This window comes from Camellia sinensis, chromosome 8 (genome assembly GCF_055761805.1).
Source record: "Camellia sinensis isolate YWXY chromosome 8, ASM5576180v1, whole genome shotgun sequence".
Taxonomy (NCBI): Eukaryota; Viridiplantae; Streptophyta; class Magnoliopsida; order Ericales; family Theaceae; genus Camellia; species Camellia sinensis.
In genome coordinates, this window is record NC_138968.1 from 103,218,542 (window position 1) to 103,245,159 (window position 26,618).

Genomic DNA, 26,618 nt, shown 5'->3' on the forward strand with positions numbered 1-26,618 from the left:
AGTTGCCCCTCTTTGACAGAACTCGAAAGTCATAAGAATGACGGGAGTGAGTGTCAAAGCCCAGAGACGACCCATTTTTGACAAGGTCGAAGACTTAGACAAAGCATACAAGCAGCAGACAAAGATATGCGCCCGAGGGCAGGGGCAAAATGCAAGACAATGCACGAAGCCGAGCATAACTTATGATCATGCAAGAAACATAGGGACGTATCCCGGTGTTTCGGAAAGGTATAAGCATTGGAACGTATTCCAAATGCTCTTAACCAAAGAGGGGGAAACATAGGGACATATCCCAGTGTAGTTCAAATGGCCAAGAACTAGACCCTTTTGCACCCTCTAACCCACCCAAATGTAGAGAGAGAGGGAGATATCGAGAGAGAGAGTGATATATGTATGATATATATCTGATTTTCAACCCCTTGAAATGGGAGGAGAGGCCCTCTATTTATAGAGAAGATGAAGGCTTGAAGCTTCTAACGGAAGCTAGGCAAAAGGTTCAAGGGGGTCAAGCTTCTTTTTTTTGGGTGAATAAGGGGGGTCAAGCTTCTCTTAGAAGCTTGGAGCAAAAGGGCCAAGCTTCTTGGAGAAGCTAGGCAAAAGGGTCAAGCTTTTCTTAGAACCTCGTGCAAAAGGTGCAAGCTTCTCTTGGAAGCTTAGAAGGGTTCAAGCTTCTTGGAGAACCTTGGAGCAAAGGTTCAAAAGGTTCAACCTTTCCCAAAAAGCTAAAACCAAGGGTCCAAAAGGTTCAAGCTTCCTCAAGAAGCTAGAACCAAGGGTTCAAAAGGTTCAAAAGGTTCAAGCTTCCTCAAGAAGCTAGAGCTAAGGGTTGAAAGGGTTCAAGCTTCCACAAGAAGTTAAAATAGGGGTTCAAGTGGTTCAAACCCTCTCAAGAAAAGGGCTCGGCCAGAAAAAGAGGCCGATTGACCAAAATCAGTGTCCGGCCGACCAAACAGTTTTTCGACCGGCCAAACATTTGGCCGATGGAAACAAAACAAAGCCGGTGGCCTCAAGACATGGCCGGTGATGTGTGGGGATGGCCATCAAGCCATTCCCTGCCCCTCGAAGGCAAAACACAAGTGTTTGGTGGAAAACCAAACACAAAACAGTCGAGTCGGGAGATCCTGAGGCAAGGCGTACAACCGAGACCTCCGGGAACTCAAGACAAACACCAACAAGGACGATCACGGAGTGTTCAAATAGTGACGCCCAAGCCTTGAGGACGGTCAAAAATGCGGTGTCAACAGTTGCGCCTCTTTGACAGAACTCGAAAGTCATAATAATGACTGGAGTGTGTGTCAAAGCCCAAAGACGACCCATTTTTCACAAGGCCGAAGACTTAGACAAAGCATACAAGCAGCAGACAAAGATATGCGCCCGAGGGCAGGGGCAAAATGCAAGACAATGCACGAAGCTGAGCATAACTTATGATCATGCAAGAAACATAGGGACGCATCCCGGTGCTTCGGAAAGGTATAAGCATTGGAACGTATTCCAAATGCTCTTAACCAAAGAGTGGGAAACATAGGGACATATCCCGGTGTAGTTCAAATGGCCAAGAACTAGAACCTTCTGCACCCTCTAACCCACACAAATGTAGAGAGAGAGGGAGATATAGAGAGAGAGAGTGATATATGTATGATATATATCAGATTTTCCAACCCTTGAAATGGGAGGAGAGGCCCTCTATTTATAGAGAAGACGAAGGCTTGAAGCTTCTAAGGGAAGCTAGGCAAAAGGGTCACGGGGGTGAAGCTTCTTTTTTTTCGGTGAATAAGAGGGGTCAAGCTTCTCTTAGAAGCTTGGAGCAAAAGGACCAAGCTTCTTGGAGAAGCTAGGCAAAGGGGCCAAGCTTCTCTTAGAACCTCGTGCAAAAGGTGCAAAAGGTGCAAGCTTCTCCTGGAAGCTTAGAAGGGTTCAAGCTTCTTGGAGAAGCTTGGAGGAAAGGTTCAAAAGGTTCAGGCTTCCCCAAGAAGCTAAAACCAAGGGTCCAAAAGGTTCAAGCTTCCTCAAGAAGCTAGAACCAAGGGTTCAAAAGGTTCAAAAGGTTCAAGCTTCCTTAAGAAGATAGAACTAAGGGTTCAAAGGGTTCACGCTTCCACTAGAAGCTAAAACAGGGTTCAAATGGTTCAAACCCTCTCAAGAAAAGGGCTCGGCCAGAAAAAGTGGCCGATCGACCAAAATTAGTGGCCGGCCGACCAAACAGAGTGCTGACCGGCCAAAGATTTGGCCGATGGCAACAAAACACAGCCGGTGGCCTGAAGACATGGCCGGTGATGTGTGGGGATGGCCATCAAGCCACTCCCTGCCCCTCAAAGGCAAAACACAAGTGTTTGGTGGAAAACCAAACACAAAACAGTCGAGTCGGGAGATTCTGAGGCAAGGCGCGTAGCCGAGACCTCCGGGAACTCAAGACAAACACAAACAAGGACGATCACCGAGTGTTCAAACGGTGACAGCCAGGCCTTGAGGACGGTCAAAAATGGGGTTTCTACAGTTGCCCCTCTTTGACAGAACTCAAAAGTCATAAGAATGACGGGAGTGAGTGTCAAAGCCCAGAGACGACCCATTTTTGACAAGGCCGAAGACTTAGACAAAGCATACAAGCAGCAGACAAAGATATGCGCCCGAGGGCAGGGGCAAAATGCAAGACAATGCACGAAGCCGAGCATAACTTATGATCATGCAAGAAACATAGGGACGTATCCCGGTGTTTCGGAAAGGTATAAGCATTGGAACGTATTCCAAATGCTCTTAACCAAAGAGGGGGAAACATAGGGACATATCCCGGTGTAGTTCAAATGGCCAAGAACTAGAACCTTTTGCACCCTCTAACCCACACAAATGTAGAGAGAGAGGGAGATATAGAGAGAGAGAGTGATATATGTATGATATATATCAGATTTTCTAACCCTTGAAATGGGAGGAGAGGCCCTCTATTTATAGAGAAGACGAACGCTTGAAGCTTCTAAGGGAAGCTTGGCAAAAGGGTCAAGGGGTCAAGCTTCTTTTTTTTGGGTGAATAAGGGGGGTCAAGCTTCTCTTAGAAGCTTGGAGCAAAAGGACCAAGCTTCTTGGAGAAGCTAGGCAAAGGGGTCAAGCTTCTCTTAGAACCTCGTGCAAAAGGTGCAAAAGGTGCAAGCTTCTCTTGGAAGCTTAGAAGGGTTCAAGCTTCTTGGAGAAGCTTGGAGCCAAGGTTCAAAAGGTTCAAGCTTCCCCAAGAAGCTAAAACCAAGGGTCCAAAAGGTTCAAGCTTCCTCAAGAAGCTAGAACTAATGGTTCAAAAGGTTCAAAAGGTTCAAGCTTCCTTAAGAAGCTAGAACTAAGGGTTCAAAGGGTTCACGCTTCCACAAGAAGCTAAAACAGGGTTCAAAAGGTTCAAACCCTCCCAAGAAAAAGGCTCGGCCAGAAAAAGTGGCCGATCGACCAAAATTAGTGGCCGGGCGACCAAACAGAGTGCTGACCGGCCAAACATTTGGCCGATGGCAACAAAACACAGCCGGTGGCCTCAAGACATGGCCGGTGATGTGTGGGGACGGCCATGAAGCGACTCCCTGCCCCTCAAAGGCAAAACACAAGTGTTTGGTGGAAAACCAAACACAAAACAATCGAGTCGGGAGATTATGAGGCAAGGCGCGTAGCCGAGACCTCCGGGAACTCAAGACAAACACAAACAAGGACGATCACCGAGTGTTCAAACGGTGACGGCCAGGCCTTGAGGACGGTCAAAAATGGGGTGTCTACAGTTGCCCCTCTATGACAGAACTCGAAAGTCATAAGAATGACGGGAGTGAGTGTCAAAGCCCAAAGACTTCCCATTTTTGACAAGGCCGAAGACTTAGGCAAAGCATACAAGCAGCAGACAAAGATATGCGCCCGAGGGCAGGGGCAAAATGCAAGACAATGCACGAAGCCGAGCATAACTTATGATCATGCAAGAAACATAGGGACGTATCCCGGTGTTTCGGAAAGGTATAAGTAATGGAACGTATTCCAAATGCTCTTAACCAAAGAGGGGGAAACATAGGGACATATCCCGGTGTAGTTCAAACGGCCAAGAACTAGAACCTTTTGCACCCTCTAACCCACACAAATGTAGAGAGAGAGGGAGATATAGAGAGAGAGAGTGATATATGTATGATATATATCAGATTTTCTAACCCTTGAAATGGGAGGAGAGGCCCTCTATTTATAGAAAAGACAAACGCTTGAAGCTTCTAAGAGAAGCTAGGCAAAAGGGTCAATGGGGTCAAGCTTCTTTTTTTTGGGTGAATAAGGGGGGTCAAGCTTCTCTTAGAAGCTTGGAGCAAAAGGACCATGCTTCTTGGAGAAGCTAGGCAAAGGGGTCAAGCTTCTCTTAGAACCTCGTGCAAAAGGTGCAAGCTTCTCTTGGAAGCTTAGAAGGGTTCAAGCTTCTTGGAGAAGCTTGGAGCAAAGGTTCAAAAGGTTCAAGCTTCCCCCAAGAAGCTAAAACCGAGGGTCCAAAAGGTTCAAGCTTCCTCAAGAAGCTAGAACCAAGGGTTCAAAAGGTTCAAAAGGTTCAAGCTTCCTTAAGAAGCAAGAACTAAGGGTTCAAAGGGTTCACACTTCCACAAGAAGCTAAAACAGGGTTCAAAAGGTTCAAACCGTCTCAAGAAAAGGGCTCGGCCAGAAAAAGTGGCCGATCGACCAAAATCAGTGGCCGGGCGACCAAACAGAGTGCTGACCGGCCAAACATTTGGCCGATGGCAACAAAACACAGCCGGTGGCCTCAAGACATGGCCGGTGATGTGTGGGGATGGCCATCAAGCCACTCCCTGCCCCTCAAAGCAAAACACAAGTGTTTGGTGGAAAACCAAACACAAAACAGTCGAGTCGAGAGATCCTGAGGCAAGACGCGTTGCCGAGACCTCCGGGAACTCAAGACGAACACAAACAAGGACAATTACCGAGTGTTCAAACGGTGACGGCCAACTCTTAAGGACGGTCAAAAATGGGGTGTATACAGTTGCCCCTCTTTGACAGAACTCGAAAGTCATAAGAATGACGGGAGTGAGTGTCAAAGCCCAGAGACGACCCATTTTTGACAAGGCCGAAGACTTAGACAAAGCATACAACCAGCAGACAAAGATATGCGCCCGAGGGCAGGGGCAAAATGCAAGACAATGCACGAAGACGAGCATAACTTATGATCATGCAAGAAACACAGGGACGTATCCCAGTGTCTCGGAAAGGTATAAGTATTGGAACGTATTCCAAATGCTCTTAACCAAAGAGGGGGAAACATAGGGACATATCCCGGTGTAGTTCAAATGGCCAAGAATTATACCCTTTTGCACCCTCTAACCCACCCAAATGTAGAGAGAGAGGGAGATATATAGAGAGAGAGTGATATATATATGATATATATCAGATTTTCTAACCCTTGAAATGGGAGGAGAGGCCCTCTATTTATAGAGAAGATGAAGGCTTGAAGCTTCTAAGGGAAGCTAGGCAAAAGGGTCAAGGGCGTCAATCTTCTCTTAGAAGCTTGGAGCAAAAGGGCCAAGCTTCTTGGAGAAGCTAGGCAAATGGGTAAAGCTTCTCTTAGAACCTTGTGCAAAAGGTGCAAAATGTGCAAGCTTCTCTTTAAAGCTTAGAAGGGTTCAAGCTTCTTGGAGAAGCTTGGAGCAAAGGTTCAAAAGGTTCAAGCTTCCCTAAGAAGCTAAAACCACGGGTCCAAAAGGTTCAAGCTTCCTCAAGAAGCTAGAACCAAGGGTTCAAAAGGTTCAAAAGGTTAAAGCTTTCTCAAGAAGCTAGAGCTATGGGTTCAAAGGGTTCCAGCTTTCACAAGAAGCTAAAACAGGGGTTCAAAAGGTTCAACCCTCTCAAGAAAAGGGCTCGGCCAGAAAAAGTGGCCGATTGACCAAAATCAGTGGCCGGCCGACCAAACAGAGTGTCGACCGGCCAAACATTTGGCCGTTGGAAACAAAACACAGCCGGTGGCCTCAAGACATGGCCGGTGATGTGTGGGATGGCCATCAAGCCACTCCCTGCCCCTCAAAGGCAAAACACAAGTGTTTGGTGGAAAACCAAACACAAGTGTTTGGTGGAAAACCAAACACAAAACAGTCGAGTCGAGAGATCCTGAGGCAAGGCGCATAGCCGAGACCTCCGGGAACTCAAGACGAACACAAACAAGAACGATCATCGAGTGTTCAAACGGTGACGGCCAGGTCTTGAGGACGGTCAAAAATGTGGTGTCCACAGTTGCCCCTCTTTGACAGAACTCGAAAGTCATAAGAATGACGGGAGTGAGTGTCAAAGTCTAGAGACGACCCATTTTTGACAAGGCCGAAGACTTAGACAAAGCATACAAGCAGCAGACAAACATATGCGCCCGAGGGCAGGGGCAAAATGCAAGACAATGCACGAAGCCGAGCATAACTTATGATCATGCAAGAAACATAGGGACGTATCCCGGTGTTTCGGAAAGGTATAAGCATTGGCACGTATTCCAAATGCTCTCAACCAAAGAGGGAGAAACATAGGGACATATCCCGGTGTAGTTCAAATGGCCAAGAACTAGACCCTTTTGCACCCTCTAACCCACACAAATGTAGAGAGAGAGGGAGATATAGAGAGAGGGAGTGATATATGTATGATATATATCAGATTTTCTAACCCTTGAAATGGGAGGAGAGGCCCTCTATTTGTAGAGAAGATGAAGGCTTGAAGCTTCTAAGGGAAGCTAGGCAAAAGGGTCAAGGAGGTCAAGCTTCTCTTAGAAGCTTCGAGCAAAAGGGCCAAGCTTCTTGGAAAAGCTAGGGAAAGGGGTCAAGCTTCTCTTAGAACCTCGTGCAAAAGGTGCAAAAGGTGCAAGCTTCTCTTGGAAGCTTAGAAGGGTTCAAGCTTCCTGAAGAAGCTTGGAGCAAAGGTTCTAAAGGTTCAAGCTTCCCCAAGAAGCTAAATTCAAAGGTCCAAACGGTTCAAGCTTCCTAAAGTAGCTAAAACCAAGGGTTCAAAAGGTTCAAGCTTCCTCAAGAAGCTAGAGCTAAGGGTTCAAAGAGTTCAAGCTTCCACAAGAACCAAAACAGGGGTTCAATAATCATCAAACCCTCTCAAGAAAAGGGCTCGCCCAGAAAAAGTGGCCGATTGAACAAATTCAGTGGTCGGCCGACCAAACAGAGTGCCAATCGGCCAAACATTTGGCCGATGGAAACAAAACACAGCTGGTGGCCTCAAGACATGGCCGGTGATGTGTGGGGATGGCCATCAAGACACTCCCTGCCCCTCAAAGGCAAAACACAGGTGTTTGGTGGAAAACCAAACACAAAACAGTCGAGTCGAGAGATCCTGAGGCAAGGCGCGCAGCCGAGACCTCCGGGAACTTAAGACGAACACAAACAAGGACGATCACCGAGTGTTCAAACGGTGACGGCCAGGTCTTGAGGACAGTCAAAAATGGGGTGTGTACAGTTGCCCCTCTTTGACAGAACTCGAAAGTCATAAGAATGATGGGAGTGAGTATCAAAGCCCAGAGACGACCCATTTTTGACAAGGCCAAAGACTTAGACAAAGCATACAAGCAGCAGACGAATATTTGCGCCCGAGGGCAGGGGCAAAATGCAGGACAATGCACGAATCCGAGCATAACATATGATCATGCAAGAAACATAGGGACGTATCCCGGTGTTTCGGAAAGGTATAAGCATTGGAACGTATTCCAAATGCTCTTAACCAAAGAGGGGGAAACATAGGGACATATCCCGGTGTAGTTCAAACGGCCAACAAGGAGACCGTTTTGCACCCTCTAACCCAGACAAATGTAGAGAGAGAGGGAGATATAGAGAGAGAGAGAGTGATATATGTATGATGTATATCCGATTTTCTAACCCTTGAAATGGGAGGAGAGGCCCTCTATTTATAGAGAAGATGAAGGCTTGATGATTCTATGGGAAGCTAGGCAAAAGGATCATGGGGGTCAAGCTTCTTTTTTTTGGGTGAGTAAGGGGGGTCAAGCTTCTCTTAGGAGCTTGGAGCAAAAGGGCCAAGCTTCTTGGAGAAGCTAGGCAACGGGGTCAAGCTTCACTTAGAACCTCGTGCAAAAGGTGCAAAAGGTGCAAGCTTCTCTTAGAAGTTTAGAAGGGTTCAAGCTTCTTGGAGAAGCTTGGAGCAAAGGTTCGAAAGGTTCAAGCTTCCCCAAGAAGCTAAAACCAAGGGTCCAAAAGGTTCAAGCTTCCTCAAGAAGCTAGAACCAAGGATTCAAAAGGTTCAAAAGGTTCAAGCTTCCTTAAGAAGCTAGAACTAAGGGTTCAAAGGGTTCACGCTTCCACAAGAAGCTAAAACAGGGTTCAAAAGTTTCAAACCCTCTCAAGAAAAGGGCTCGGCCAGAAAAAGTGGCCGATCGACCAAAATTAGTGGCCGGCCGACCAAATAGAGTGCTGACCGGCCAAACATTTGGCCGATGGCAACAAAACACAGCCGGTGGCCTCAAGACATGGCCGGTGATGTGTGGGGATGGCCATCAAGCCACTCCCTTCCCCTCAAAGGCAAAACACAAGTATTTGGTGGAAAACCAAACACAAAACATTCGAGTCGAGAGATCCTGAGGCAAGGCGCGCAGCCGAGACCTCCGGGAACTCAAGACAAACACAAACAAGGACGATCACTGAGTGTTCAAACGGTGACGCCCAAGTCTTGAGGACGGTCAAAAATGTGGTGTCTACAGTTGCCCCTCTTTGACAGAACTCGAAAGTCATAAGAATGACGGGAGTGAGTGTCAAAGCCCAGAGACGACCTATTTTTGACAAGGCCGACGACTTAGACAAAGCATACAAGCAGCAGACAAAGATATGCGCTCGAGGGCAGGGGCAAAATGCAAGACAATGCACGAAGCCGAGCATAACTTATGATCATGCAAGAAACATAGGGACGTATCCCGGTGTTTCGGAAAGGTATAAGCATTGGAACGTATTCCAAATGCTCTTAACCAAAGAGGGGGAAACATAGGGACATGTCCCAGTGTAGTTCAAATGGCCAAGAACTAGGCCCTTTTGCACCCTCTAACCCACCCAAATGTAGAGAGAGAGGGAGATATATAGAGAGAGAGTGATATATGTATGATATATATCAGATTTTCTAACCCTTGAAATGGGAGGAGAGGCCCTCTATTTGTAGAGAAGATGAAGGCTTGAAGCTTCTAAGGGAAGCTAGGCAAAAGGGTCAAGGGGGTCAAGCTTCTTTTTTTTGGGTAAATAAGGGGGGTCAAGCTTCTCTTAGAAGCTTGGAGCAAAAGGGCCAAGCTACTTGGAGAAGCTAGGCAAAGGGGTCAAGCTTCTCTTAGAACCTCGTGCAAAAGGTGTGAAAGGTGCAAGCTTCTCTTGGAAGCTTAGAAGGGTTCAAGCTTCTCGGAGAAGCTTGGAGAAAAGGTTCAAAAGGTTCAAGCTTCCCCAAGAAGCTAAAACCAAGGGTCCAAATGGTTCAAGCTTCCTCAAGAAGCTAGAACCAAGGGTTAAAAAGGTTTAAAAGGTTCAAGCTTCCTTAGGAAGCTAGAACTAAGGGTTCAAAGGGTTCACGCTTCCACAAAAAGCTAAAACAAGGTTCAAAAGGTTCAAACCCTCTCAAGAAAAGGGCTCGGAAAGAAAAAGGGGCCGATGGACCAAAATTAGTGGCCGGCCGACCAAACAGAGTGCTGACCTGCCAAACATTTGGCCGATGGCTACAAAACACAGCTGGTGGCCTCAAGAAATGGCCGGTGATGTGTGGGTATGGCCATCAAGCCACTCCCTGCCCCTCAAAGGCAAAACACAAGTGTTTGGTGGAAAACCAAACACAAAACAGTCGAGTCGGGAGATTCTGAGGCAAGGCGCGTAGCCGAGACCTCCGGGAACTCAAGACAAACACAAACAAGGACGATTACCAAGTGTTCAAACGGTGACGGCCAGATCTTGAGGACGGTCAAAAATGGGGTGTCTACAGTTGCCCCTCTTTGACAGAACTCGAAAGTCATAAGAATGACGGGAGTGAGTGTCAAAGCCCAGAGACGACCCATTTTTGACAAGGCCGAAGACTTAGACAAAGCATACTAGCAGCAGACAAAGATATGCGGCCGAGGGCAGGGGCAAAATGCAAGACAATGCACGAAGCCGAGCATAACTTATGATCATGCAAGAAAGATTGGGACGTATCCCGGTGTTTCGGAAAGGTATAAGCATTGGAACGTATTCCAAATGCTCTTAACCAAAGAGGGGGAAACATAGGAACATATCCCGGTGTAGTTCAAATGGCCAAGAACTAGACCCTTTTGCACCCTCTAAACCACACAAATGTAGAGAGAGAGGGAGATATAGAGAGAGAGAGAGTGATATATGTATGATATATATCAGATTTTCTAACCCTTGAAATGGGAGGAGAGGCCCTCTATTTATAGAGAAGATGAAGGCTTGAAGCTTCTAAGGGAAGCTAGGCAAAAGGGTCAAGGGGGTCAAGCTTCTTCTTTTTGGGTGAATAAGGGGGGTCAAACTTCTCTTAGAAGCTTGGAGCAAAAGGACCAAGCTTCTTGGAGAAGCTAGGCAAAGGGGTCAAGCTTCTCTTAGAACCTCGTGCAAAAGGTGCAAAAGGTGCAAGCTTCTCTTGGAAGCTTAGAGGGGTTCAAGCTTCTTGGAGAAGCTTGGTGCAAAGGTTCAAAACGTTCAAGCTTTCCCAAGAAGCTAAAACCAAGGGTCCAAAAGGTTCAAGCTTCCTCAAGAAGCTAGAACCAAGGGTTCAAAAGGTTCAAGCTTCCTTAAGAAGCTAGAACCAAGGGTTCAAAAGGTTCAATCCACAAATTTATAGCACATAATCGTTCACATTAAACATTTAACCGTATTTCTGATGCTTTCAAATTCATACTTATCCCATGAATGCATCCTAGATCTTTTCTAGACGCTTACTGCTCTTTTGGACAAGTGCGTGAGTTATTAACTCGTGCTCTGATACCACTCTGTCACGACCCGACCCCGCCCCTATGGGTTAAGGACTTAACCGGCCAGTAATCCTAAGATTACCTACGGCCTCAAACCAAAACAGACTTAACACATCAGAGTAAAGGGGCCAAAAGGGAAGCAAAATTTAAAAAATTTGTCCATAGAGCTGTGCTTACATGGCACATCAAAACAAACCATACATATGTCCGTTAATAACTCACAACAGAAACATAGCGACATAGGTTCTGTACAGACAGGATCATCCAAAACTAAGTCAACCCATAAAACCATAAGTAGACATATACAAAACTTCGCCAACCTGACAAAATGTAAATACATAACAAAAGGGCGAAGACGGGTCTCGTGCGTGAGACACAAGGGCTGACTCTCTCAAAACCTTAGTTGTTCCATACAGACTTCAATGAGACTGGGTCTGGACTTCTCTTGGCTCACCTACAAACACATGAATGAGCGTGAGCGATAGCCCAGTGAATAATATCAAATCAAATACAGAAGTTACATAACAATGTAGAACAACATGTTCCAAATGGCCTTGGGCCCAATTCACACTTCTATTTAACAGATATATATAACTATACGAAATGCAAATCAAGTAACTGTAGTTCCAAACATTCTGGCCCTTGGCCCATTCGGGTTTCCATTCATGGCAAAACGGCCTTCGGCCCATTCACTTATGTCGAAACGGCCTTCGGCCCATTCATTTCTGTCAAAATGGCCTTCGGCCCATTCATTTATGTCAAAACGGCCTTTGGCCCACTCGTTCATGTCAAAACGGCCTTCGGCCTACTCACATATGTCAAAATGACTTTTGGTCCATTCGTTTACATCGAAACGACCTTCGGTCCCTTCATTTATATCAAAATGACCTTTGGTCCATTCATTTACATCAAAACGACCTTCGGTCCATTCAATTATATCAAAACGACCTTTGGTCCATTCATTTACATCAAAACAACCTTCGGTCCATTCAATTATATCAAAACGACCTTTGGTCCATTCATTTACATCAAACGACCTTCTGTCCATTTATTCATATCGAAACGACCTTCGATCTACTCGTTTATGTCAAACAGCCTTCGGCCCATACATTCGTGTCAAAACGGCCTTCGGCCCACTCATTCATGTCAAAATGACCTTAGGTCCATTTATTTCTATCAAAACGACCTTCGGTCCATTTATGTTTATTCCTGTCAGACTTTTGTCCACAATCCCAATTAGCAACTTACAAAGCATATAAGGGAGTAATAATTGGTCATTCACAATCATTCAAATATCGATATTACTCACAGTGAACGGCTTGTGGATTTGCCCTGGAGCATGACCCTACACATTTCATGAACACAAAAGGGTCATTAACAGTTCAATCCGTTCTTTAATTCACATATTCCTCTTTAGGCTTTATTATTATCTCATTAACTCATTTACAATGCTTAACATATGCCTAATAGTGCTTGCGAGTGAAAGAGAACGGAAAACAGAACACCAAATGCAAAAACAGTATTTCAGAAAATAGGGTCCCCGCTCGAGCGTGGACTTCCCCGCTCGGGCGGACCCTTAGGTCTGCGAAAGTACTAGTTGCCTTCAATTCCAGCTCGAGCGTGAACTCGGCCGTTAGAACGCCTGTCTACATAGCTCCCCGCTCGAGCGGGAACCATGTCTGCAGAAAATGCTGGGAGCTCGTTTTCTCCGCTTGAGCGGCACTTCACCCGCTCGAGCGGACATCGAAAATCTGGGTTTTCCAGATTGAGTTCTTGAGCTTCATCTCGACATTCAAAAGCTCTAAAGGCATGATTTCGGTCCAAACTTCACATAATCATGTACTAACATGGTACAAACATAGAATTACAACATATTAAAGCTCAATTTCATAATTTATCTACATGCATATCTCAAAATATCTCAAACCCATCACCAACATGCTCAAATTCAAACATTCAAGACTTATACTCCCATGATTTGTACATGCATGTGGGAGATGCTCATCATTCTCAACTTAAATGGTACAAATGGTGATTACCACATGAGCGTTAACCAAAACTCTACATGAATTATGTGTTTCAAGCTCAAACATGCAATTTCAAAGTAATTCCTTACATGCATGAGTTCTAAGACTTCAAACTCAACAAAATCAACTCATTACATGCTCTTGATCACAAACAACCCTTCAACTTACAAGATCACAGATTCGAACTTATGAATTGAAGAATCAATGCTTACCTAGAGGCTCAATCTTCACAATTATGGCCAAGTCTTGCACCTAGCCTTCCCAATTCACAATTTTGAATCAAAATGCCCAAAGGTGCCTCCCCTCTCTCTCAAAGTCGTCTCTCTCTCTTTTCTAGAGAGTTAAACTTCAGCCAAAATGATATAAGGGTGAGGAATTGATCATAATGAGGCCCTTATTTAGCCCCACTCAACACATTATTTTATTATATAACAATTGGGCACTTAATTTATCAATTTAATCCGTTTAAATTGACCAGGATTAATTTTCAATTAAATTTCACCGTAGGCTCTAAAAATTATGCCAATCACAGTGGCGTAAACAATTTCGGGTTCTATGGCCGATAAGGCCCTCAATTTAATTCCCGAAGCGAATTATTCAAACAGATAATCCTACGGTGAACAGATACGAATTCAAAATCACATATTATCACATAATGGCACACAAAATCCCGCTAAACACATAACCATAAACAAATTAAGGACCAATTTAGCATAATACAGAATAGGGGTATCACAGTCTTCCCCCCTTTAGGAAGTTTGGTCCTCCAAACTTAAGTTACCCTTAGTCGAACACAATTCGAAACACCTTTCATTCAACGGTTCCAATCCTTTTTTTTTTTTTTGATAGCCATTTACTTAGTCTCAAAATCAAGCAACACTCTGTTCTCAATCAGTTAGGGACTTACATTTTCTTCCATACAAGGCTTGTATGGTGTCACACCAATCTAGAGTGTAGGCTGTGGTTGTAAGCAAAGTCTGCCAACAATGGATAGATCTTTCAAATCCCCTGAAAAATCTACTGCATAAATTTGGAGTATTTCTCCCAAAAATCTAACAAGTTCTTTCTGATCATACCTCAATTTGCGAATGGAAAACAGCGCCGAATCATAATTCAGTTTCGTATCAAATTCATAATTTGTCCAAATCATATACAGGAGTCATAAGTCATGATTAAGTTTACGTGATACATTCATTAGCATTAACAGAACAGAACAGAACGGAACAGAACAGAACATATACACGTGAGGTTACGAATAGCCAGTTCCATAAGGGAACCTCCGGGTCCGGGTAACATAACAGAACAGAAGCTGAGCCCCCATTGCCTCTTGAAGGCTTTTCAGAATTCAAACACATTTTAGAATTTCTGTCTAAACAATAGATATTGGGATCCCATGTAAACGAGCGATCTTATCGATGTAAACAGTGGCTAGTCTACCAGCATCATACAAAATTTTATAGGGAGGAATGGGCAACTTCAATAATTTTACTTACAATAGCCCAAATGGGACTTATACCTCGGGTGCTCAAGGTAGCCCCACAACGAAATTCGTAGCCACATATTCCCATTTCCATTCCAAAATGGAGAGAGGTTGAAGTAGTCCCGCCACTATCTGAAATTCAACTTCGACCTGTTGGCCCCGAAAAATACTTAGACACACATTCACCAATTACCCTCTTCAAAGCAGGTCACTAACATATTTATTTCAAATGCCAGCTAGCTTTATCATAGAAGTTCGGTCTATTCCCCTGTCACAAAAGTTCAATTCATTCTTCAATAATTCCACAATACACCATCCGATCTGGTATTTAGTTCCGTGACTCGTCACAGCTATTCCAGGCCAACCAAAAGTTCACAGAAATTTAAAGTGGATCCCGACAGTGATCCCTGAGTCAACAAAGATAGTATCGAGGCAATTACCCATGCAACACATATAGTCCGTATATCCCCATAGTACCAACTGTAAAATACAACAACACTGAGGCAATTGACTTCTAATAGAATACACATATTCTCAGTTCATTCAACAGTTTACGGCTCGCAATTCACAATTCAGTTCAGTATTCAATTCTTTGTTCCATCAAGTCTTTCTACTTTATCTGGTAATCGTTAAAAGCATAAGGCAGTTCATATACGTAAATCCCCATGATGTCCAGGCATTATCAAAGGAGTCAATCGCATGTCAAACACAATTCACACATTCTCAGGGTTCCAATCACAGAATATAATGACACTGGGTGGTAATATACAAGGCGTACCGAATTCACGCACTTTTTGGACAATCAAGGTTTTTTCAAAGTTTCTTGGATGTTAAAACATTTACCTAATACCAAAGGATGACATTCCAAACAAAACAAAGGAATAATCGCCTCGGAATCAAAGCACACCCGTTCGCGACCGTCGGTGGCCGATTCCAGATCGATTAGTCAAGCCCACCCGTACGAAACCGTCGGTGGCAAAAGGTATCTCAATCAAAGGTGCTACATAGGCTTAACGTCCCCTAGCACAAAAGGACACTCTAAGAATGTCATCAAAGCAACACAACACCATTCACTATAACCTGATTTCTCCAAAATCTGATAACACTGAAACAACCACTCTCCCTTACAAAACATGTTCTGATCAGTCAAAGACAAATGTTTAGTATTGCTCAAAATCAAATCAGTCTACCGTCATCGGTTCCTGTAGCGTCAAACAAACAAAATGGAACAACACTCCTTACGACACCCAATCACGGGGTTTGTACAATTCGGTTCGTTTTTAACACGTATGTTCTCAATAGTTGGGGATTGGTTCTCAACGGTGTTCATAGTTAGATCAATCTGTTGATAGCCCACAAAAGGTCTTTCAAATAAATCAAGTATCCCACATGAATTCAAGTTTTGGGTCTATCAATTTTTCTGCCAAGAATAATCTGGCTATTCATTCACAAGCCATTCTTAATCCCCTTTTTACAAAATCAAATTAGACAGAGGGTCTTATCGGTTGATCCAAGCAACGGTTTTGTCAGATTAGATCGAACAAAGGTTCCATCAAATTATATCAAATGAGGGTTCCATCGGAACAATATCAGGCAAAGGTTCTACCGCATCGAATCAGATAAAAAATTTTCTCAAATAGGGCACATTCGGTTCTGTAAGGCATACTTCGTTTGCTTAGGCACTTGGTTGATAGTTTCACAACTGTCCTAAGTCTATCAGTTCTCAAAGTCAAATCAGGGTCATTCATCACAACTGTTTATATCAAAATGACTCAGGTCATGTACAATACGACATTGTTCACATAAGTCCAGGTGTAGGTGCATTTGCATGCAGTTGTTCACATCAAAAGGTATGTATCATAATCAAATCAGTAGTTCCCAAATAAGTCTTATATACAAGCACATAGTGCACAGTAACACGGTAAACAAGGTTCCTCAGTTACACATAACATAGGATTGTCACGCAAAAGTTCCAAATTAGTCACAAAACATAGGCTTACGAGTCAAGCTCAGTTTAGTCACACAGTTCAGTCAATTTTCTACCAGTTCCACATACATGATCTATAATTTGCAGAGTTTATTAATTGGGGTGCTCAACTTAGTTATACAATCACAAGGTCACAATTCCAGTGGTTTAGTCATTGACGACAGTAGTATAACAAATCACCCTGAGCAGAGGTTTAGATGTACAGGTGCATGTGCAGAGTTAATCAATATCCCAATACTTATTTCGCAATTTTCCCAAATGATGCATACACATTCAATGAATACGGTCTCGATCTGATGGGTCTAACCAATCTAGATACACATGCAGCAGATATGAGGGAATATGCCGATCCGAATCAAATAATATCCCAAGCAAAAATGTACACATGTACTAATTCAGAACCAATCAACACATAGGCATTCGTTTATAAACAATATAGATACCTGGGATAACAATTGCAGTATTCTGAGTGCTTTCTAGGACGAGTGTAATTACTCTATCCTGAGTAGCAATTCCTACCACTGGTACAAATCTAGTTGAGGCAGAACGTTTATTCACATTTTGTTCAGTTCGGGGACAGTTCTTTACCATACGGTCCATTTACCACACCTATAACAAGCCCCATAAATCCGATAACAAACTCCTCAATGTTTCGTACACTGGTGGTGGCAAAGGTTCTCGTCGTAGCGGCAACTGACATTGTTGTCTTAAGATCTTTGCCATTTCTTGTACCATCCTTTCCTGTCTATCAAGTCGGGCTGTGAAAGAGCCTTCCAGCTCGTATGCCCTTAATTTAACCATCCTCTCCACAAACTCTTATTAAATCATGCCAAATACCAGGATTTCCAACACAAAAAAAAACACATACGTAACAGATAATTGCATACATATCAGATATCGCATGCTGAACATTTACTAAGTAATCATATACTCAAATCATGTTCATATTTCAAATAGACACCCGTAGGCAGAATTGAATGCACATAGACAACTTTTCATGATTTATATATTCATGTATGTGCATTATATCAAAACAAACTTGTTGTACACCTTAGTGTAACAATTCATATTTCATATTCAAATCATGTGTGGTATTTCCTTGAGCGTAACATATCATGTTGGTCAAGCATATCAAGTTCCATGATGAAACCTCTAATACCAGGTAACATATCACATACATAGGCCACGGTATTATTTCCCCCGGGCTAGGGCCTCATGACCATAAGCCACAGTATTATGTCTCCTGGGCGAGGGCCTCTGCTAAGGATACCACAATTACGTTCTAGGAAATTTGGACAATCATTAATTCATTTCATATCATCATAACATAATTAAGGCTAAACGTAACTTTATAGAGTTCTTACTCACCATCCGATTGAACTTGCATTATACTTTATACAAAAATTCACGAGTATGCATATACCGGAAAGCATACATATTTCGATGGTTTACAATGCAAGCAATCCACAAATTTATAGCACATAATCGTTCACATTAAACATTTAAGCGTATTTCTGATGCTTTCAAATTCATACTTATCCCATGAATGCATCCTAGATCTTTTCTAGACGCTTACTGCTCTTTTGGACAAGTGCGTGAGTTATTAACTCGTGCTCTGATACCACTCTGTCACGACCCGAACCCGCCCCCATGGGTTAAGGACGTAACCGGCCAGTAATCCTAAGATTACCTACGGCCTCAAACCAAAACAGACTTAACACATCAGAGTAAAGGGGCCAAAAGGGAAGCAAAATTTAAAAACTATGTCCATAGAGCTGTGCTTACATGGCACATCAAAACAAACCATACATATGTCCGTTAATAACTCACAACAGAAACATAGCGACATAGGTTCTGTACAGACAGGATCATCCAAAACTAAGTCAACCCATAAAACCATAAGTAGACATATACAAAACTTCGCCAACCTGACAAAATGTAAATACATAACAAAAGGGCGAAGACGGGTCTCGTGCGTGAGACACAAGGGCTGACTCTCTCAAAACCTTAGTTGTTCCATACAGACTTCAATGAGACTGGGTCTGGACTTCTCTTGGCTCACCTACAAACACATGAATGAGCGTGAGCGATAGCCCAGTGAATAATATCAAATCAAATACAGAAGTTACATAACAATGTAGAACAACATGTTCCAAATGGCCTTGGGCCCAATTCATACTTCTATTTAACAGATATATATAACTATACGAAATGCAAATCAAGTAACTGTAGTTCCAAACATTCTGGCCCTTGGCCCATTCGGGTTTCCATTCATGGCAAAACGGCCTTCGGCCCATTCACTTATGTCGAAACGGCCTTCGGCCCATTCATTTCTGTCAAAATGGCCTTCGGCCCATTCATTTATGTCAAAACGGCCTTCGGCCCACTCGTTCATGTCAAAACGGCCTTCGGCCCACTCACATATGTCAAAACGACCTTTGGTCCATTCGTTTACATCGAAACGACCTTTGGTCCCTTCATTTATATCAAAACGACCTTTGGTCCATTCATTTACATCAAAACGACCTTCGGTCCATTCAATTATATCAAAACGACCTTTGGTCCATTCATTTACATCAAAACGACCTTCGGTCCATTCAATTATATCAAAACGACCTTTGGTCCATTCATTTACATCAAACGACCTTTGGTCCATTTATTCATATCGAAACGACCTTCGGTCTAATCGTTTATGTCAAACAGCCTTCGGCCCATACATTCGTGTCAAAACGGCCTTCGGCCCATTCATTCATGTCAAAATGACCTTAGGTCCATTTATTTCTATCAAAACGACCTTCGGTCCATTTATGTTTATTCCTGTCAGACTTTTGTCCACAATCCCAATTAGCAACTTACAAAGCATATAAGGAAGTAATAATTGGTCAGTCACAATCATTCAAATATCGATATTACTCACAGTGATCGGCTTGTGGATTTGCCCTGGAGCTTGACCTTACACATTTCATGAACACAAAAAGGTCATTAACAGTTCAATCCGTTCTTTAATTCACATATTCCTCTTTAGGCTTTATTATTATCTCATTAACTCATTTACAATGCTTAACATATGCCTAAGAGTGCTTGCGAGTGAAAGAGAACGGAAAACAGAACACCAAATGCAAAAACAGGATTTCAGAAAATAGGGTCCCCGCTCGAGCGTGGACTTCCCCGCTCGAGCGGACCCTTAGGTCTGCGAAAGTACTGGTTGCCTTCAATTCCAGCTTGAGCGTGAACTCGGCCGTTAGAGCGCCTGTCTACATAGCTCCCCGCTCGAGCGTCAACTTCCCCGCTCGAGCGGGAACCATGTCTGCAGAAAATGCTGGGAGCTCGTTTTCTCCGCTCGAGCGGCACTTCACCCGCTCGAGCGGACATCGAAAATCTGGGTTTTCCAGATTGAGTTCTTGAGCTTCATCTCGACATTCAAAAGCTCTAAAGGCATGATTTCGGTCCAAACTTCACATAATCATGTACTAACATGTTACAAACATAGAATTACAACATATTAAAGCTCAATTTCATAATTTATCTACATGCATGTCTCAAAATATCTCAAACCCATCACCAACATGCTCAAATTCAAACATTCAAGACTTATACTCCCATGATTTGTACATGCATGTGGGAGATGCTCATCATTCTCAACTTAAATGGTACAAATGGTGATTACCACATGAGCTTTAACCAAAACTCTACATGAATTATGTGTTTCAAGCTCAAACATGCAATTTCAAAGTAATTCCTTACATGCATGAGTTCTAAGACTTCAAACTCAACAAAATCAACTCATTACATGCTCTTGATCACAAACAACCCTTGAACTTACAAGATCACAGATTCGAACTTATGAATTCAAGAACCAATGCTTACCTAGAGGCTCAATCTTCACAATTATGGCCAAGTCTTGCACCTAGCCTTCCCAATTCACAATTTTGAATCAAAATGCCCAAAGGTGCCTCCCCTCTCTCTCAAAGTCGTCTCTCTCTCTTTTCTAGAGAGTTAAACTTCAGCCAAAATGATATAAGGGTGAGGAATTGATCATAATGAGGCCCTTATTTAGCCCCACTCAACACATTATTTTATTATATAACAATTGCGCACTTAATTTATCAATTTAATCCGTTTAAATTGACCAGGATCAATTTTCAATTAAATTTTACCATAGGCTCTAAAAATTATGCCAATCACAGTGGCGTAAACAATTTCGGGTTCTATGGCCGATAAGGCCCTCAATTTAATTCTCGAAGCGGATTATTCAAACAGATAATCCTACGGTGAACAGATACAAATTCAAAATCACATATTATCACATAATGGCACACAAAATCCCGCTAAACACATAACCATAAACAAATTAAGGACCAATTTAGCATAATACAGAACAGGGGTATCACAGATATATAGAGAGAGAGTGATATATATATGATATATATCAGATTTTCTAACCCTTGAAATAGGAGGAGAGGCCCTCTATTTATAGAGAAGATGAAGGCTTGAAGCTTCTAAGGGAAGCTAGGCAAAAGGGTCAAGGGGGTCAAGCTTCTTTTTTTGGGTTGAAAAAGGGGGGCCAAGCTTCTTGGAGAAGCTAGGCAAAGGGGTCAAACTTCTCTTAGAACCTCGTGCAAAAGGTGCAAAACGTGCAAGCTTCTCTTGGAAGCTTAGAAGGGTTCAAGCTTCTTGGAGAAGCTTGGAGCAAAGGTTCAAAAGGTTCAAGCTTCCCCAAGAAGCTAAAACCAAGGGTCCAAAAGGTTCAAGCTTCCTCAAGAAGCTAGAACCAAGGGTTCAAAAGGTTCAAAATGTTCATGCTTCCTTAAGAAACCAGAACTAAGGGTTCAAATGGTTCACGCTTCCACAAGAAGCTAAAATAGGGTTCAAAAGGTTCAAACCCTCTAAAGAAAAAGGCTCGGCCAGAAAAAGTGGCCGATCGACCAAAATTAGTGGCCGGCCGACCAAACAGAGTGCTGACCGGCCAAACATTTGGCCGATGGCAACAAAACACAGCCGGTGGCCTCAAGACATGGCCGGTGATGTGTGGGGATGGCCATCAAGCCACTCCCTGCCCCTCAAAGGCAAAACACAAGTGTTTGGTGGAAAACCAAACACAAAACAGTCGAGTCGAGAGATCCTGAGGCAAGGCGCGCAGCCGAGACCTCCGGGAACTCAAGACAAACACAAACAAGGACGATCACCAAGTGTTCAAACGGTGACGGCCAGGTCTTGAGGACGGTCAAAAATGGGGTGTCCACAGTTGCCCTTCTTTGACAGAACTCGAAAGTCATAAGAATGACGGGAGTGAGTGTCAAAGCCCAGAGACGACCCATTTTTGAGAAGGCCGAAGACTTAGACAAAGCATATAAGCAGCAGACAAAGATATGTGCCCGAGGGCAGGGGCAAAATGAAAGACAATGCACGAAGCCGAGCATAACTTATGGTCATGCAAGAAACATAGGGTCAATCCCGGTGTTTCGGAAAGGTATAAGCATTGGAACGTATTCCAAATGCTCTTAACCAAAGAGGGGGAAACATAGAGACATATCCCGGTGTAGTTCAAATGGCCAAGAACTAGACCCTTTTGCACCCTCTAACCCACACAATTGTAGAGAGAGGGAGATATAGAGAGAGAGAGAGTGATATCTGTATGATATATATCAGATTTTCTAACCCTTGAAATGGGAGGAGAGGCCCTCTATTTATAGAGAAGATGAAGGTTTGAAGCTTCTAAGGGAAGCTAGGCAAAAGGGTCAAGGGGGTCAAGCTTCTTTTTTTTGGGTGAATAAGGTGGTTCAAGATACTCTTAGGAGCTTGGAGCAAAAGGGCCAAGCTTCTTGGAGAAGCTAGGCAAAGGGGTCAAGCTTCTCTTAGAACCTCGTGCAAAAGGTGCAAAAGGTGCAAGCTTCTCTTGGAAGCTTAGAAGGGTTCAAGCTTCTTGGAGAAGCTTGGAGCAAAGGTTCAAAAGGTTCAAGCTTCCCCAAGAAGCTAAAACCAAGGGTCCAAAAGGTTCAAGCTTCCTCAAGAAGCTAGAACCAAGGGTTCAAAAGGTTCAAGCTTCCTTAAGAAGCTAGAACTAAGTGTTCAAATGGTTCACGCTTCCACAAGAAGCTAAAACAGGGTTCAAAAGGTTCAAACCCTCTCAAGAAAAGGGCTCGGCTAGAAAAAGCGGCCGATCGACCAAAATTAGTGGCCGGCCGACCAAACAGAGTGCTGACCGGCCAAACATTTGGCCGATGGCAACAAAACACAGCCGATGGCCTCAAGACATGGCCGGTGATGTGTGGGGATGGCCTTCAAGCCACTCCCTGCCCCTCAAAGTCAAAACACAAGTGTTTGGTGGAAAACCAAACACAAGACAATCGAGTCGAGAGATCCTGAGGCAAGGCGCGCAGCCGAGACCTCTGGGAACTCAAGACAAACACAAACAAGGACGATCACGGAGTGTTCAAACGGTGACGCCCAAGTCTTGAGGACGGTCAAAAATGCGGTGTCTACAGTTGCCCCTCTTTGACAGAACTCGAAAGTCATAAGAATGACGGGAGTGAGTGTTAAAGCCCAGAGGCGACCCATTTTTGACAAGGCCGAAGACTTAGACAAAGCATACAAGCAGCAGACAAAGATAAGCGCCCGAGGGCAGGGGCAAAATGCAAGACAATGCACGAAGCCGAGCATAACTTATGATCATGCAAGAAACATAGAGACGTATCCCGGTGTTTCGGAAAGGTATAAGTATTGGAACGTATTCCAAATGCTCTTAACCAAAGTGGGGGAAACATAGGGACATATCCCGGTGTAGTTCAAATGGCCAAGAACTAGACCCTTTTGCACCCTCTAACCCAGACAAATGTAGAAAGAGAGGGAGATATAGAGAGAGAGAGTGTGATATACGTATGATACATATCAGATTTTCTAACCCTTGAAATGGGAGGAGAGGCCCTCTATTTATAGAGAAGATGAAGGCTTGAAGCTTCTAAGGGAAGCTGGGCAAAAGGGTCAAGGGGGTCAAGCTTCTTTTTTTTGGGTCAATAAGGGGGGTCAAGCTTCTCTTAGAAGCTTGGAGCAAAAGGGCCAAGCTTCTTGGAGAAGCTAGGCAAAGGGGTCAAGCTTCTCTTAGAACCTCGTGCTAAAGGTGCAAAAGGTGCAAGCTTCTCTTGGAAGCTTAGAAGGGTTCAAGCTTCTTGGAGAAGCTTGGAGCAAAGGTTCAAAAGGTTCAAGCTTCCCCAAGAAGTTAAAACCAATGGTCCAAAAGGTTCAAGCTTCCTCAAGAAGCTAAACCAAGGGTTCAAAAGGTTCAAGCTTCCTTAAGAAGCTAGAACTAAAGGTTCAAAGGGTTCACACTTCCACAAGAAGCTAAAACAGGGTTCAAAAGGTTCAAACCCTCTCAAGAAAAGGGCTCAGCCAGAAAAAGCGGCCGATCGACCAAAATTAGTGGCCGGCCAACCAAACAGAGTGCTGACTGGCCAAACATTTGGCCGATGGCAACAAAACACAGCCGCTGGCCTCAAGACGTGGCCGGTGATGTGTGGGGATGGCCATCAAGCCACTGCCAGCCCTCAAAGGCAAAACACAAGTGTTTGGTGGAAAACCAAACACAAAACAGTCGAGTCGAGAGATCCTGAGGCAAGGCCCGCAGCCGAGACCTCCGGGAACTCAAGATAAACACAAACAAGGACGATCACCAAGTGTGCAAACGGGGACGCCCAAGTCTTGAGGGCGGTCAAAAATGCGGTGTCTACAGTTGCCCCTCTTTGACAGAACACGAAAGACATAAGAATGACGGGAGTGAGTGTCAAATGCCAGAGACGACCCATTATTGACAAGGCCGAAGACTTAGACAAAGCATACAAGCAGCAGACAAAGATATGCGCCCGAGGGTAGGGGCAAAATGCAAGACAAGGCACGAAGCCGAACATAACTTATGATCATGCAAGAAACATAGGGACGTATCCCGGTGTTTCGGAAAGGTATAAGCATTGGAACGTATTCCAAATGCTCTTAACCAAAGAGGGGGAAACATAGGGACATATCCCGGTGTAGTTCAAATGGCCAAGAACTAGACCCTTTTGCACCCTCTAACCCACCCAAATGCAGAGAGAGAGGGAGATATATAGAGAGAGACTGATATATATATGATATATATCAGATTTTGTAACCCTTGAAATGGGAGGAGAGGCCCTCTATTTATAGAGAAGATGAAGGCTTGAAGCTTCTAAGGCAAGCTAGGCAAAAGGGTCAAGGGGGTCAAGGGGGTCAAACTTCTATTAGAATCTTGGAGCAAAAGGGCCAAGCTTCTTAGAGAAGCTAGGCAAAGGGGTCAAGCTTCTCTCAGAACCTCGTGCAAAAGGTGCAAAAGGTGCAAGCTTCTCTTGGAAGCTTAGAAGGGTTCAAGGTTCTTGGAGAAGCTTGGAGCAAAGGTTCAAAAGGTTCAAGCTTCCCCAAGAAGCTAAAACCAAGGGTCCAAAAGGTTCAAGCTTCCTCAAGAAGCTAGAACCAAGGGTTCAAAAGGTTCAAGTTTTATCAAGAAGCTAGTGCTAAGGGTTCAAAGGGTTCAAGCTTCCACAAGAAGCTAAAACAGGTGTTCAATAGGTTCAAACCCTCAAAAGAAAAGGGCTCGGCCAGAAAAAGTGGCCGATTGACCAAAATCAGTGGCCGGCCGACCAAACAGAGTGCCGACCGGCCAAACATTTGGCCGATGGAAGCAAAACACAGCCGGTGGCCTCAAGACATGGCCAGTGATGTGTGGGGATGGCCATCAGGCCACTCCCTGCCCTTCAAAGGCAAAACACAAGTGTTTGGTGGAAAACCAAACACAAAACAGTCGAGTCGAGAGATCCTGAGGCAAGGCCCGTAGCCGAGACCTCCGGGAACTCAAGACGAACACAAACAAGGACGATCATCGAGTGTTCAAACGGTGATGGCCAGGTCTTGAGGACGGTCAAAAATGGGGTGTCTACAGTTGCGCCTCTTTGACAGAACTCGAAAGTCATAAGAATGACGGGAGTGAGTGTCAAAGCCAAGAGACGACCCATTTTTGACAAGGCCGAAGACTTAGACAAAGCATACAAGCAGCAGACAAAGATATGCGCCCGAGGGCAGGGGCAAAATGAAAGACAATGCACGAAAACGAGCATAACTTATGATCATGCAAGAAACATAGGGACATATCCCGGTGTTTCGGAAAGGTATAAGCTTTGGAACGCATTCCAAATGCTCTTAACCAAAGAGGGGGTAACATAGGGACATATCCCGGTGTAATTCAAATGGCCAAGAACTAGACCCTTTTGCACCCTCTAACCCACCCAAATATAGAGAGTGAGGGAGATATATAGAGAGAGAGTGATATACAGATGATATATATCCGATTTTCTAACCCTTGAAATGGGAGGAGAGGCCCTCTATTTATAGAGAAGATGAAGGCTTGAAGCTTCTAAGGCAAGCTAGGCAAAAGGGTCAAGGGGGTCAAGCTTCTCTTAGAAGCTTGGAGCAAAAGGCCCAAGCTTCTTGGAGAAGCTAGGCAAAGGGGTCAAGCTTCTCTTAGAACCTTGTGCAAAAGTTGCAAAATGTGCAACCTTCTCTTGGAAGCTTAGAAGGGTTCAAGCTTCTTGGAGAAGCTTGGAGCAAAGGTTCAAAAGGTTCAAGCTTCCCCAAGAAGCTAAAAGCAAGGGTCCAAAAGGTTCAAGCTTTCTCAAGAAGCTAGAACCAAGGGTTCAAAAGGTTCAAGCTCCCTCAAGAAGCTAGAGCTAAGGGTTCAAATGGTTCAAGCTTCAATAAGAAGCTAAAACTGGGGTTCAAAAGGTTCAAACCCTCTCAAGAAAAGAGCTCGGCCAGAAAAAGTGGCCGATTGAGCAAAATCAGTGGCCGGCCGACCAAACAGAGTGTCGACCGGCCAAACATTTGGCCGATGGAAACAAAACACAGCCGGTGGCCTCAAGACGTGGCCGGTGATGTGTGGGGACGGCCATCGAGCCACTCCCTGCCCCTCAAAGGCAAAACACAAGTGTTTGGTGGAAAACCAAACACAAAACAGTCGAGTCGAGAGATCCTGAGGCAAGGCGCGTAGCTGAGACCTCCGGGAACTCAAGACGAACACAAACAAGGACGATCACCTAGTGTTGAAACGGTGACGGCCAGGTCTTGAGGACGGTCAAAAATGGGGTGTCTACAGTTGCGCCTCTTTCACAGAACTTGAAAGTCATAAGAATTACGGGAGTGAGT